Source organism: Vicugna pacos, chromosome 11, assembly GCF_048564905.1.
Source record: "Vicugna pacos chromosome 11, VicPac4, whole genome shotgun sequence".
In the NCBI taxonomy this organism is placed as follows: domain Eukaryota; kingdom Metazoa; phylum Chordata; class Mammalia; order Artiodactyla; family Camelidae; genus Vicugna; species Vicugna pacos.
Window position 1 is genome coordinate 73,960,340 of NC_132997.1, and position 16,541 is coordinate 73,976,880.

A 16,541-nucleotide genomic window follows, 5' to 3' on the forward strand; every position below is an offset into this window, starting at 1 on the left:
GATGGTCTTCAGGGAGCGCTTTGCCCCTGGGCCATCATTACTCCTCTATTGAGTCCTTTCCCATTCTTGTTAAAGAAAAGAGGGGGAGGGAAAGAAAAGAAGAAAGAAAAATGTTTTAAAGAAAGAAAAAGAAGAATATTAAAACAATGAAGAAAAGGAGGCTGTATGCTTAGAAAAAAAGGATATGCTACCAAGTATTAAAGTACCTGGGTTGCCTGGAGGGTGGAGGAGGTTGGGGGACGTTACAGATGACTTGTACTTTGTACATTCTGTGCTATATAAACTTGACAACATGATCCAGCAACTCTACTCTTTGGCATCTTCTCAAGACAAATGAAAACATACATCTACACACACACAAAAATCTACAAATGTTCATAACAGCATTATTTATAAAAGCCAAAAAGTAGAAATAAACCAAATATTCATCAACTGATGAGTGAATAAATAAAATGTATCATATCCCATATGGTGGAATACTATTAGTCAAATAAAAATGAATGAAATATTGGTATGTGCTTTGAAAACATCATGCTAAATGAAAGAAGCCAGTTACATATTATACGATTCCATTTATATGAAAAGTTTGGGATATGCTGGAAAGTAGATTAATGCTTGCCCATTTAGGGAGAAATAGAGAGGTGGTGGGAAGTGACAGCTCAGGGATGTGATGTTTCCTTTTGGGATAATGAAAATGTTCTAGAACTGATTGTGGTGATGAATGTATATATCTGTGAATATACTAAAAACCATTGAACTGTACACTTTAAATGGGTCAATTGTATGCTATGTGAATTATATCTCAGTAACTTAATAAAAACTTCACAAAGAGCATGTATTACTTTTATACTAATAAAAAATTAGTGAGTTCATCTGTTAAGTGTACATATTACCACATAGATTTGTTACGTAGTAAAGATTTGCGCCCCCCCCGAAATACTCAAACTATTAAAATAGGACTCTGCTTTGAGTTCCCTGGATAATTATGTTTTTAAATGGGTAGGTTATAAGTGGGAAGGAATACAGTGCCGTACTGGCAGAAAGAAAAGAAAAAGAAAAGCAACGCACAGCAGTGAACAAAATGGAGAATCCAGAAATAGACTCAGCTAATATCAAGTCATTATATGATACTGTAAGCTTTTCAAAACTCTGGGGTGAGAACACTTTCTTTAATAAATGGTATTGTAATAATTAGTAATTTGGGGAGGAAATTATATCAGATCTATATTTACAACAGACTGCAAAAAGATATTCCAGATCAATTGAAGTGTTAAATATAAAAATCATATCAAATAAAATAAAAAAGAAGTAAGAATGGAGTATTTATCCGATCTGCAGAGGATTGGTAACTTTCTCAACTCTAAATGTAATAGAAAAGTATTGCTAAAGTTAGATACTCAAATACATAAATTTTTCATTTTTATACCTTGATAAGCAAACAAAATTAAGGGGAAAGTCATCAGGTTTATTTATATATTTACTTACATAAATTAAAAATATTTATCACAAATATGACACAAGATTAATACAAAGGTTGCATTCTAGCTATTTAAAGAATAGAAAAAAGAACCCACTTGATAAATAGACAAAGGAAATGAAGCGCCAATTTGCAATGGGGGAATTAATAGTAAACAGACATATATAACAGGGCTCATAATTGCTAGTAATCAAAGAAATGCAAATTAAAGCAACTGCATTCTGCACACCGGCACTACTGTGCTAGCCTACATGGTTGCCTTGGATTCTGGACCCTTACGCTTCAGCAAACAGACCTGCTTTCCCCTTCTCTCACTCTCACAGAGACAGATTAGTGCTCAAATGCAACCACCTCAGGGTCTACCCAAGACTAAAATTATCTCCCATGTTTTCTTCTTTTCCCTCCACCTTCATGCCCCATATTTTTCTCTGGAAGAAAAAAAGTTATTGAATGCATATAAAAACACACTGCCACCAAATCTTCTCCTCCTCCTCCTCCTCCTCCTTTCTTCTTTCCCCTCTTCCCCTACCCATTCTCTTTCTTCTTCTCCTCCTTCTTTATAAGTGAGCAAACTATAAATTTATAAAGCATACATAAACAATTTTTTAACCTATGAGCTACCAGTTGTCTCATGCTTTAGCAGGTCTATTAGGTGGCAATCAACCCTTGCCTTGCATTCTTCCCAAGACCCCTGCCATTGCTCCTGCTCAACATCACGCCATGAACACTTTCTCCTTCCTTCAGCTATGTGCTTCCCACAAACTTGCCTCTCGCCACATGAGCAGTAGCTCTCTGAAACCGAACCCTCAAGCCTCTCATTTGACTCACTGCAAATTCCCCCTCCCTTTTATAAAAAAAAAAGGATTCATTATTTTGTTTTTTAAATGATACTGTTAAATTAGCCAAAAAGCAAGAACAATTTAATTATAATATTGATGCTAGTACAATCTCATACCACTAATGGAGGTAGAAAATGATACAAAGCCATAAAATTGTGCATTCTTTTTTATTCTGTGAACGTGTGTGTGAAGATACTCATTATAGTAACATTTATAATGGGGGGGGAGGTGCTGTCTAAATATACAGCAAGAGTTAAATTGTGAGCCTACCCCCTTTCAAAGACAGGTTGGAACAAGGACAGACAGTCAGTGACATACTATTTGTGTGAAGAGGTTTAAACAAAAAGGTAAACTGAGCCAATTAGGGTCTCTCTGTTTTACATTAAGCAGCACCTATTGCCCATTGAGTGTAGGTATCAGACCTGGAATATCATCTAGACCAGTGGTTCTCTAGTTTTAATGTGCAAGAGAATCATCTGAAGGGTTTGTTAAAATACAGAATGTTGGGTGCCACCGGGACTTCTGATTAAGTAGGTCTGGAGTGAGGCCCAAGAATTTGCATTTCTAACAAGCTCTAGATGATTCTGATGCTGCTGGCCCAAGGACCACACTTTTGAGAACCACTGATGAAGACATGGCCAAGGTGCAACTATGTCTGGACTGTGGGCAAACAGATGTGCAGAAGGGAGAAGGGTGGAAAATAGAACAGAGGGAACCAGATACCAGTCGTGGTTCCTGACTACTTTCCAGTTCCCACGAGCCCAGCTGTACTTGAGTTCCTGATTTTAGAGCCTATGCAGCTTTTCTGTAATCCTAAATCCCCTTCATTTGAGTTAACTTGAGTGAGTCTCCTTGCAATGTAAAAAGCTTGCCTAGAACACAGTTGAAAGAATATTATGTCCTCCAATGGTGACAAAGTGCATTATCCCCAACTGCATTCCAACCCACTCCCTGGGTTACCAAGGTAACAGCTTGGTATGTATCTTTCCACATCTTTCTATAAGCTCCTTATATACATATATGCAAGGGTTTTACTATTTTTTTTAATATGAAAATTAAATTGTTCTGAGTTAGGATTCAGAGCCTGCTTCTATAATAGACCAATATATCTGTAACTTAAACAAGATGGAAATTTACTTCTCTCTTGCATAACAGTTCCCAGGTGGGTGGTACAAAACTAGAGAGGTGGTTCTGTTCTCTGAAGTCATTTTGAATCCAAGTTCCTTCCATCTTGCAGCTCCACCATCCTTGTGGGTTGCTTCAACCACATTTTCCTGGGTGGTTCACACCATGTCTGTATTCCAGTCATCAGGAAGGAGAAAGTGTGGGGGCAGGAAAGTATTCATTCCCTTTAAGAACAGATTTTCAAAGGTGCACACATCACTTCTAATCATTTCCCGTTGGCCATAATTTAAAACTTGGCACACAACTAACTGCAAAGGAGGCTTGGAAATAGTCTTTAGCTTATCAGTCATGTGCCTGGTTAAAATTTAAAGATTCAGTTACCAAAGGAAAAGGAAGGAGGAGAATGGATCTTAGGGAAATATTTAGCAATCTCTGCCACACAGACTAGAAACAATGCTCTGCGATTTGTTTATATCATCTTGTCCCTCTGAGTCAATAAATATAGAGCCAATTTGCTTTAATAACTGCCAATTTAGTATCTCTCTAGCTCCCTCCTGCTTTTCTGCCTCGTGGTTGTTGCTAGAACATTTTCATGGGACATTTCTTTTCCTGAAGTCTCCACCCTCCCATTCTTTTGCCCGTCTTTCTTTCTCTGATCTCACTCTTCATCTCCAGCAGCTTCCTCCCATTCCTGCCCACCTTTGCTTGCCCCAGGAAATTAAGAATTCATCTTCTTTATTTGGAAGAGCAATGCTAAATTACTTCTCTCACTCTAACCCAGGCCATCCCTAAGTTCTAGATGGCTACAACCACGAGGGTCTATTCAAGTATCCAGCAAAGCAAAGATAGCTCACATTCTGAGGATTTCTGCCTCCAACTTTTTAAAGGAACAACTTTTTCTCCCTGCTCCATATGCATAGTTCCTACAGAGCTGTAATCACAAATTTGTGCTCTACTTTCATTTGATGTTATTTCATCAAATGTATATACTTATAAATTTGTGTTCTACTTTTTCGTTTGATGTTCTTTCATAAGCAGTTTTCTCATCATGAGTCTTATCTTTAAAAATTGTATCATTCCACCACGTAGAAATGACATAATTGACTTATTTCTTTAGCATTGAATATGGAAGGCATTTCCACTTTTTTTGCTGGGGAATATTTATTACAAAATATTTTTAGGCAATTAAAGTTCTCCTATTATTTTCTGAAAGTAAACCCCTGGGAATATGTGGAAAGTGAAAGAATAGTTTACATTTTTATTACCATCAACATACATTGTTCAATTTTACACAATGTAATTCTACCAATTTATAATGCCACCAGTAATGAAAATTTCTTTATGGCCTCATTTATGTTGGATTTTGTGTTTTTAAAAAAGTGTTCCAGGGGGAGGGTGTAGCTCAGTGGTAGAGTGCGCACTTAGCATGCACAAGGTCCTGGGTTCAATTCCCAGTACCTCCATAAACCTAATTATGCCCCCTCATAAATAAATAAAAAATAACATATCTACTAGCACTCAATAAATGTTAGCAATTGTCATTTTTTAAAGCATTCCAAATTTATAGATGCAAATTATACTTAGTTATTTATCATTTTTATTTTCATGTCCTTGATTATGATTTCAGCACTGTTGAAAAGTTTACCAGGATGGCCATTATCAAAAACATAAAAAACAACAAGTGTTGGCAAGGATGTGGAGAAATGTGACCCCTTGTGCCTTGCTGGTGGGAATATAAAATGGTGTAGCCTCCATGGAAAACAGTATGGTGATTCCTCAAAAAATTAAACAGAATTTCCATACAATCCAGCAATTCCACCTCTGGGTATACACACGACAACTGAAAACAGGGATTCAGAAAGATGCTTGTACACCAGTGCTCACAGAAGCATTATTCACAACAGCCAAAGGGCAGAAACAACTCAGTATCCCTAGACAGACGAGTAGATAAAGTGTTATACGTACATACAGTTGTATGTTATTCAGCTTTAAAAAGGAAGTAAATTCTGACACATGCTGCAACATGGATGAACCTTGAAGATACTATGCTACGTGAAATCAGGCATATACAAAAAGACAAATATTGCATGATCCCACCTATATGAGGGACCTAGAGTAGTCATATTCATAGAGACAGAAAGTAAAAAGGTGATTGGCAGGGCCTGGGGGGTGCAGGGAATGAGGAGTGAGTGCTTAGTGGGTAGGAAATTTCAATATGGGAAGATGAAGTGTCCTGGAGATGGATGGTGGTAGTGGTTGCACAACAATGTGAATGTACTTCATGTCACTGAACTGTATACTTAAAAATGGTTAAAATGGTAAATTTTATGTTACAGATATTTTACCACAATAAAAAAAGTTTTGTTTAACTCACTGGATGGGTTTCACAGTTTATTAGATGCAGCTACAACAAGCAGTGACTGGGGGATGGGTCAGAAGTTTTCCAGAATGAAGCACAGAGAAACAGAAGTCATCCCAAAGAATGATACAGAATTTATGCTCCAGTCTTTAGCACTGCTTTTACTGGGCCTCTTCTGGAACTTTCCCCTTTACAGAAGACAACATGAGCTGTAGTTAAGTGCTCACCCAGAGGAAGAGGGGTGCCAGCTTGGAGACAGGCACATGTGACACTGTTTCATTTCATTCCTCTAGCAATTCTAAGAGGTAGGAGCTGTAGCTCCCACTTACAGGATGGAATATTCAAGTAACTTGCCCAAGGCCATATACCTAAAAGCCAAGATTCAACACAGATGAATCCAGTTCCGAGGCTGTGTTCTTTCTACCACACCACACTGCTCCTCAAATGTTTATTCACCACTCATTCATTCAATAAATGATTCTCACATACCTAGTATAAGTCAAGACTGCTCTAGGAGTTACTGATGCAGTGGTGAACAAAGCAGGCACAGTGTCTGCCTTCAGGGGTAGAACAATGAACAAGCAAAACGTTAGGTGGAGAGAGATGGATGGGGTGGGTGTGCTGTTTCATTTGAAGTGGTCAAAAAATCCATCCCCCAAAAGATGACATTTGAGCAAAAAGGAAGGAAGGAAATAAGGGTTTGAACCTCATGAATGGATATCTTAGGGAAAAGCTTTGGAAGCAGAGAAGAGTAAATGCAAAGACTGAGGAGGTAGCATGCTCAAAATGTTTGAGAAAGAGTGGGGAGGGACTATGGGTCCAGGAGAGACAGGGAGTAGAAACAGATGGAAATAAAGTCAGAGATGAGGTGGGCAGGACAGGGAAGCGGATTACATACAGTCTTATAGACCACACATATTAATTTCCTGTTGATGCCGTAATAACCACAAACAGTGGCTCAAGACAACACAAACTTCTCATCTTATGGTTCTGGAGTTCAGGAAGTCAAAATGGGTTTTATTAAGCTAAAATCAAGGTGTTGGCAGGGCTTCATTCTTTCTGGAGACTCTAGGGGAGAATCTATTTCCTTTCCTAGCTTCTAGAGGCTGGTTGTATTCCTAACTCATCCCCTTCCTCTATCTTCAAAGCCAGCATCACAATGTCTTCAAATTTTTCTCAATCTCTGTTCTCTCTCTCGCCAATCTCTTCTCTCTCTCTCTCTCTCTCTCTCTCTCTCTCTCTCCTCTCTCTCTCTCTTCCTCAATCCCTAACTTTATCACATCTGTAAAGTCTCTTTTGCCAAGTAAAGTAACATACTCACAGGTTCTGGGGATTAGGATGTAGACATCTTTGGAAGGCTGTTATTCTGACTACCATACCAAGGAAAGGACTGGATTTTACTCTGAATGGGAAGTTGTTGGAGGGTTCTGAGCAGAGAAGTATATGGTTTGATTTACTCTGAAATTTTTCAAACGAAGTAGGTATTACAAGCACTAGATACATTGTTAGAATATTGAAGGAATCTAGAAGACTGGCAAATTTATCATGAGTTTCCACTTAACAGCTAGCCCGCTTTCTGGGCACCAGTGTTCAGAGTTCAAAAGCATGATGAATAGGGGATGGCAAAGGAAAATAACAACACAGTTCTCTCCAATGCCTCCTCTTCTTCCTTGACCTGTTTGCTATTAATAAGTTTAGATTTCAATATATATCTCCCTGGATGCAAGAATAAAAAATTAAAGCCAAAAATAAAAATACCATTTACGTAGCAAAGAAAGCAATGAAGAAACTGTGACATTTCTGCCACAGAAGTGAAGACTGAATAGGTTTCTTTCATTTGTGAGTGAGGACTGCTTAAAAATATACTACTTCCTAAGATTTTCAGCAAAAAGAAGAAATTAAAGAGAATGTTTAACATAATAAACATTGAATATATAAATAGGTTTGTATAAGCCTATTTGGATTTTCTCCATAACACTTGGGTACAAGAAATATCACATTTCTTTATTTTTTAAAATCAAATTAAACCTAACTCAATCCCTCAGACCCTCCCATGGTTGACTAAAATTCACTCTCCATCATTTCAGGAGGTTTTTATAGCCCCCACGAGCCGAGGGGGCTTACTGGCACCACCAAAGACATTTCCCTCTCTGTATCATGGATGCTAGCCCAGACAACTGTGGTCTGTTCAAGAATGGGCCGCTTCGACAGGTGACGTCCATTCCCACTCAGAGAAATTTAATTATGATCCCCAAAGCTGAGGTGCCCAGGCAGCCACTTGGCTACAGTTATCTATTGTTGCATAACAAACCACTCCCAAAGGTAATGGCTTAGAACCACCATTGTATGACATGTTCCTGTGAGCCAGGAATTTGGGCAGAGTTAAATGAAGCCAGGTCATCTCTGTTCCTTGTGGTAAACGCTGGGCTTACTCTCATAGCTGCAGTCAGCTTGCGCTGAGCCAAGCTGGAGGTCCAAGAAGGTCATGTCCCCTGAGACACCTTGATTTTCTCCACAAGGCCTTTCTCTCTCTCTAGCAGGATGACCTAGACCTCTTTACAGGGTGGCTGGGATCCTTGAGCAAAAGCAGAAGCTACAAGGCCTCTTAAGCTCTGTGCTCAGAAGTTCTGGAACTTTACTTCTGCTGCATTCTGTAGTCCAGGTAAGTTGTAAGTCCAACCTAGATTCATGGGTCAGGGAAATAGACTCTACTTCTTGAAGGGAGGAGTGTCAAAATCAACTGCCAAAGACCGTGGCCATACAAAATGTGATCCATTGGGGCCACCATGAACATTCTGTCACAGATACCTTCCAAAATTCAATCATGCCCCTCTAACCCAGCAGTGTCTGGGAATCCCTGTAAAGAGGGACTTAACCTGCTCCCTACTTTGGGATGATCCAGCCAAATTCTTGGAACCTGCCAAGCCCTGCCAAGGTGAGCTGGGGGTCCTTCCCCTAAAACATACACACACATTCATCCTCTTAACTACATCTCTGATCTTTAAACAGGCCCTGAATATAAGAATGGAAGGTCTCCAGCCTCTCTTCAGCAGAAGGGAGGGGAGGAAGACTGATAAAATAAAAAAAGAGCCTATAAGATTTTGATATCAGTGTGATCAGCTGCATCTCCTGCCAGGACCGGCATGGTGTTGGTCACTGGGCCCATGTCACCTGTCTCTGGGTGCCTAGGATAAAGGTGGCAGTAATACTAATACTGGTAAGCAACGCTGAAGTGGGACAACAGTTTCCAAGTGTCTCGAACAACAATTTGATGTCACTCAGAGGGTTTCTGTGAGAGACAAGCTGCTTGTTAAAGAAGTTGCAGAACTTGCAGCTGATTTACTTTGTCCGTGTAAAGGGCATTTTCCTGATCCAAACAAGCTTCATTGTTTTCAACTAACTGTAACCCCAGATGAATATTGCTACCAGGGTGGAAATTTTCAGTTTGAAACTGCAGTTCCCAGTGTGTACAACATGGTACCTTCAAACATAAATGTCTGACCAGGATCTGGCACCTCAGTATCACCAAGATAGGTGCAGGTGTCTAAGTTTACCATGAGAACGTTTGACTGACAGTACTGGCTGGACTCCCACCAGAACAGGCAAGGATGTTCTTTGAGGACTAAACTTTCTTTTAATTGTAGTACAGTTGATTTACAATGTTATGCTAGTTTCTGGTGTACAGCATACTGATGCAGTTACACACACATATATACTTTTTTATTATAGGTTATTACAAGTTATTGAATATAGTTCCCCATGCTGTAGAGTAGGACCTTGTTGTTTATCTATTTTATATGTAGTAGTTTGTATCTGCTAATCCTAAACTCCTAATTTATCTCTCCCTCCCCTCTTCTTCCTGGTAACCAAAAGTTTGTTTTCTGTGTCTGTGAGTCTCTTTCTGTTTTGTAAATAAGTTCATTTGTGTCATTTTATTAGATTTCACATATAAGTGATTATCATATGATATTTGTCTTTACTTCACTTAGTATGATAATCTCTAGCTCCATCCATGTTGCTGTAAATGGTATTATTTCATTCTTTTATGGCTGAGTAGTATTCCATTATCTCTCTGTCTCTCTGTCTCTCTCTCTCTCTCTCTCCAAGAGACTTTCTTTATCCAATCATCTGTTGATGGACATTTAGGTTGCTTCCATGTCTTGGCTATAGTAAATAGTGCTGATATGAACACTGGAATGCACGTATCTTTTCAGATTAGAGTTTTCTCAAAATATGTGCCCAGGAATGGGATTGCTGGATCATACGGTAACTCTATTTTTAGTTTTTTAAGGAATCGCCATACTGTTTTCCGTAGTGGCTGGACCAAACTACATTTCCACCAACAGTATGGGGGGGGGGGTTCCTTTTCTCCACACCAGGATTTGTCACTTGTGGACTTTTGAATGATGGCCATTCTGACTGGTGTGAGGTGATAACTCGTAGTTTTTATTTGCATTTCTTCAATAATTAGTGGTGTTGAGCCTCTTTTCATGTGCCTATTGGCCATCTGTATGTCCTCTTTGGAGAGATGTCTGTTTAGGTCTACGGACCATTTTTTGTTTGGGTTTTTGTTATTATTGAATTGAATGAGGCTGCTTGTATATTCTGGAAGTTAAGCCCTTGTCAGTCACATCGTTTGCAAATATTTTCTCCCATTCTGTAGCCTGTCCTTTCTTTTTGTGGTTTCCTTTGCTATGCAAAACTTATAATAAACTCAGTCTTTACTGATCTTTTGAACTCTGATGATCCATTGAACATTAAAGCTATAGAACATATTTGTGGGACAGGGAAGACTTCCAGAATAAAGCTGAAACCTTCATTAAGCATTATGGCAAATGACAGAAAGAGAAGATTGGAGGACCATGGATTTTGTGTTACAAGTTTCTCTCTGACATGAAACAAGGGAGTCTCTCCTCACCCCTGTCCTTACACTCCCTCTCAGTCCCATGGGATTGTCTGAGTCCTGGGATCATGTTGTCCTGAAGAAGAATAAGATCATGATAGCCCATTGCAGATGAAGAATTCAACACAACACAGCAAGAAAATGTTTTAGGGGTTCTAAACAGTTGTCTGCTTACCTTAACATGCTTACTTTTATGAACTGCATTATATGAGCTGCTGATAAAATTCTTGAAAAGTTTTAATAAACTTAAAACTAAAGCTAGAGTTTGCTTAATCCAAACAAAATCAGTTCCCTGCACAAGTGATGTTAATCATTTTCAATGCAACTCACAGACTGGCCATAAGAAACCCACTGAAAACTATGATTGAATGCAAATCCTCTTAGCTTCTTCCTCAAGTGTTGGCCCTACCTAAAGGTTGCAAAATTTCCCAGAATGCATAGAAACATGTACTGTATATCTCTTTGTAAAATGCACATTTTATTTACTGTAAGTATATTTTGGAACAGATTTGCAATTTGTACTTTTGTTATTTTTTCTATTTTTATTTATTTTATATTTTCATTGTACAGAGCAGACAGAAAGATGTTGTGTCAAGTAACTAGTAAAGAGAGATGCAAAGAAATCAAGAAAGACAAACTGTTCATTCAGCCAAAATGCAACATGAATCTGGATTTTTAAAGTGAGATCTTGCTTTCAGGTCCAGGTGTGTCAAGGAAGTTTCAGAGTCCTTTGAAGCTAGACCTGGATGACAAAACGCAAACAAAAGCAGGGAGCCATTTCTCACATGCTGCCCAGAGGAAACTCTGAAGTCAGGATGAGGAGTTTGATGCTTCTGCACTGATCATGTGATCATCAGCCAGCAGGCAACACCTGTGTAGCTACTTATGAGAAAGCCAGACCCTCACTTATCTGCGGGACAGGAGAGATACCCAGGATCTAACAATATCTAATGTCACAGAGCCCATACCTGTGACCTTCTTCAGAGTATGCCATGGTTAAGCATTTGGACCTTGGAGGACCAGGCATCAGCAGCTGAATATAGAGCCATGCTTAGTCAGGTGAACAGACTTCAGAGGAAGAAAGCTAAAGAGGTTGGTGGCCTTACCCCAGCATTTAGACATCTGAATCAGTGAGATCAAATGCAAAATAACAGTTTGTCTAGTTATATTAGAAGGAAAAAAGAGAGCTGACAGAACTTAATTTTTCAGTCTTATTTATAATAATAACTAACATTTTACAGCCAAGGGCCAGATACTGTGCTAAGAACACAGAAAGGTGTCTTTACATATCGTTAATAGAATCCTTACACAACACTATGAACTTAAAAAAATATAACTATGTGAGGTGATGGATATGTTACTTAAATTGCTGGGGTAATCATTTTGAAATATACACATGTGTGAAATCACTAAATTGTACACTTTAAATTCACACAATGTTGTATGTCAATAATAAAGCTGAGAAAAAAGAGAGAACTTTTCTTCTATTTATCATAGCTTGTATCAGACCAAATGTCACACTGAGACTAACAATAACACTGGATTAACAACAATAACAAAAAAACCCCACTATGAACTATGAACTATTGTTAAATCTATTTTATAGTTGAGGAAACTGAGGTTCAGAAAGAGAGTGATTTGCCCAAAATCACACAGCTAGTGGGTAATAGAACTCCAACCCCGGTAGCACTGAGCCCAGAACCTGCTTGTTTACACGCTGTGTCCCAGCTGTCTCTTAAAAAGATATTGTGCTGTTAGGCTACCCATGGTCTTTCTTTAAAATAACAGCCCTTTATTCTAGTATTATGTTCTTTACACTTTTTTATTGTTGTTTAAAGTCCTTTTTTTTTAACATAAAGTGATTGTGATAATAAATGCTAATTTCTCATTAATCCCCACTTGGCAAACTTGAAATAACTAATTTATAACAGTTTCTCAATTTTAAAAACATGTGTTTCAAAAAATTTCTTTTAATTTAAACATGAATTTCTTTTAATTTACTGTTCTGCAAAATCCCAAAGACTAAGAATCAACGACCTAGATTTTAAAATACAAAGAATGCAGAGAACATGAAGACAAAATCAGGATCGTGCATGCGAGGGCACACACACACACACACACACACACGAATCAAAGTCTAGGAAGGGAATGCCCAGTGGAAAGCCCAGGCTTCAGTAATGATCTCACTTCTGCCCTTTGGGGCTCATCTGGAATGTGACAAGGAGGAAAAGGCCAAGACTAATAATAAAGCTAATATTTATCCCACAGGCAGTCTTACCGAATCCTGACACACCACTGAGGTTAAAGCTGTGAGTCCATCCCTGTCTGTGGGTTCACAGCTTAGAACAGAGGAGCCACTTCCGTTCAGACACTGGAAAGACGCTGAAATCTTGGCTCCTTCTATTGAAATCAAATGGAAGATTCCAAATGGAAGTTATATTCTTCAGTCTGGCTTACTCTGATAAGTGAACAAATGATGCCCTAGGTAATAGAAAATAGGTGAAAAGGGCACCATTGAACTTGAAAATCGGTGCTTAGCTTAAATTAGCATGGGGATTGTCTTATTTGTCTTAACACAAAGACCCCTTTGTACTGCAAGTTTATTGTGCAAATTTGAAAAAAGAAAATTGGCAAACCAGTCTCGGAAGTGTAAGGAAGGTGATTTGGGAGGCTTTTTTGAATTCTTCAAATTCCTAAGAATAGGATACTATTTTGTAAATTACCACTTTGATTGTCCAAATGGCACTCCACTGTACTAAAAGTCAAATTAATCCCCCAATACCTGCCTGATCCAATGACAAAATTCCATGCCATGTGTGTCCAATTAGGCACTCCAGGGGTAGACTTTAAATGAAAATTAATCTTCTTGCAGACTAGAAATATTTCTGAACATGTGCCCAGAAAAGGCCATCAGTTAAAAGTTACTTAATTTGTCACTAACTAGTAAACTGGCTTTGCTGTGTAGGATTTAACAGCATATATGATAGCAGTGGTTCTCAAACTTTACCCTGCCTCAAAATCTCCTGGAGGAGTCATGAAACTGATGCTCCCTATCCTCAGAGTTTCAGACTGAGTAGGTCTAGAATAGGATATGAGCACTTGAACTTCTGATAAGTTCCCAGTTAAAGCTGAGACTCCTGGGGCACCATACTATTACAGAGATGCAAGAATACTGGCTATTCAGTTAACTATAAAATGAACGTAAAAGTTCCATTTTATTCAGGGACTAAAGTGGCTCAAAATTTAGTTCTGGCCTAGAAAACAAACCAAAGTTATCTATAGGGTTTTTCTTTGGGGCTAGTGATTGTCAAGGATGCTGGGAGTAGGGGCTGGTTTCAACAGAAGTTGTGAGGATACAGATGTCATATTTAAATATGTGAAACCAGGACTTGGGACCACCAGTTTATGAGTGTGGTGGGTGCCATAGGCATTGAACTCTTGCCTCATTCTAACATCTGTGCCCTGGCTTCTCCTTAACTTCCCCTTAAAAAATGAAAAAATAAGTATCTTCATTCTCATCAAGGTATGAACTAGGTCATCTGATGATGAAACTTACAAAAACTTTACACTTGACTTGCCGTTAACAGGGTGTAATGAACTTTCATGTATATTGTCTTTGATCCTCAAACTAATCCTAGGAGGTAGACCCCATTACTCTCATTGTACAGATGAGGAAATTGAGTAGCATAAAAGATAAATGACTGACTCAACATTACAGCTAACAAGTAGCAGTACTGATGCTCAAATCCAGGCTTTTGAAGAACAACTACTAAAAGTTTAAGGTGTCCAGAGATATAAATATCCAGAAATATTGAAGTTGAGGAAAGTTTATTGTCTCTATTAATTCTATTTCTCAAACATGTTAGCAATAATTAGTAACATTTAAATATATGCAATAATTGTTTTTATAAGAAGATTGTATAAAAATAGAAACAGGCATGCCATGTCCCTCTCCCATTTAAAGAAATAACTTTATATAAATGGTACACTTCGATAGGTTTTGACATATAGATATACCTGTGAAATCATGACCACAATCAAGATGATGAATATATTCATCACCCCTAAGAATTTCTTTGTGCCCCTTTGTACTTCCTACAGCCTGTCCCTCCAATTATGAACCCACCCTATCCTGAGGCAACAATTGATCTGCTGTCACTATGTATTAGAATGCATTTCTTACATTGTTATATAGATGAAATCACAAAGTATGTATTCTTTTTTGTCTAGATTCTTTCAGTCTGCATAATTATTTTGAGATTCACCCATGTTATAGCATGTATTAATTGTTTATTCTTTTTTGTTGCTAAATAGTATTCCATTGCATGGATATGTCACAGTTTCTTTATATATTTATGTATAAAAAAATTTGTTTCCAAATCTTGGCTATTTCAAATAAAGCTGTACAATCATTTGTCATCTGTATATCTTCTTTGGTGACATGTCTTACTCTTTTTAAAAATGGTGTTTATTTTCTTTTTATTGAGTTTAAAGAGTCCTTTATATAGTCTGAGCACAAATCCTTTATCAGATATTTGCTTGAAAGTATTTCTTCCTAACCTGTGGATTATGTTTTCATTCTCTCTCTCTTACTAAGAGCAGAGGTTTTACACTTTGATGAAGTCCAGTTTATCAATTTTTTCTTTTATGCTTGTGCTTCTGGTGTCATGTCTAAGAAATCATTTCCTATCCCCAATATTACAAATATTTCTCCTATTTTTTCTCTAGAGGTTTAATAGCTATATTGTTCTATTGATCTACATGGTGATCTATGATATATTTTGAGTTAATTTTTATATGGTATGAAATATAACTTTAAGTTCATTTTGTATATAGACATACAAGTAGTCCCAGCATCATTTGTTGAAAAGACTGTCCTTTCTCCAGTGAATTGCTTTTGCTCCTCTGTCAAAAATCAACTATCCATATGTGTGAAAGTTTATCATAGATTTTCTATTCTGTTCAATTCACTTGTCTGTCTTTAAGCCAATGTCAAAAAGTCTTTATTACTGTATCTTTTTAATAAATCTTGAAATCAAGTGTTACTAGAATCATATTGTGTAAAATTTAACAATATATGGCAAGGGCAAAAAAATGTAAACTCCTCCTCTTTCCCCATTCTGCATATTCCTGGGGGTTTACTTTCAGCAAATAACTTGCTAGAAACAGAGCTTTAATTGTTCAAAAATATTTTATAACAAGCTTTCCCCAGCAAAAAAGAAAAATGGAAATATCCTCAATGTTCAACACTAGAGAAATGAATGTCAATTATGTCATCTCTTTATGAAGGAATTATACAGTTTTTAAAGACTCATGAGACAACTGCTTATGAAACAACATCAAATGAAAAGTAGAACATAATTTTATTTGTCTGTACATTTGATGAAACAGCATCAAATGAAAGTAGAACCGAAATTTGCGTGCACATAAACTGTGATTACAACTCTGTGAACCATGCATAAAGAGCAGGGAGAAAAAGTTATTCCTTTAAAAAGCTGATGGCAAAAATCCTCAAAATGTGAGCTATCTATGCTTTGCCAAATACTTTAAGAGACCCTCATGGTTGTAACAATCCAGAGTTTAGGGGTGGCCTGGGTAACGAGATAGGTAATACAGTATTGCTCTTACAAATAAAGATGAATTTTTAGCTTTCTAAGGCAAGTGAAGGGGAAAGTGGAGGGATCGAGAGAAGCTGTTGGAGATCAGAGAAAGAAAGATGGGCAAAAGAATGGGAGGGTGGAGACTTCAGGGGAAGAAATGACCCATGAAAATATTCTAGGAACAACCATCAGGCAGAAGTGCAGGAGCGAGTTAAGGAGAGACAGGAAAGAAAAAAAG

The 16,541-nt window shown here is 37.8% G+C and overlaps 1 pseudogene; it reads left to right on the forward strand.

Annotated features, from left to right (window-relative positions):
- Positions 1 to 8,693: 8,693 nt before the first annotated feature.
- On the forward strand, positions 8,694 to 10,639 carry LOC102534432 (NEDD8-conjugating enzyme UBE2F pseudogene; annotated as a pseudogene).
- Positions 10,640 to 16,541: the final 5,902 nt, after the last annotated feature.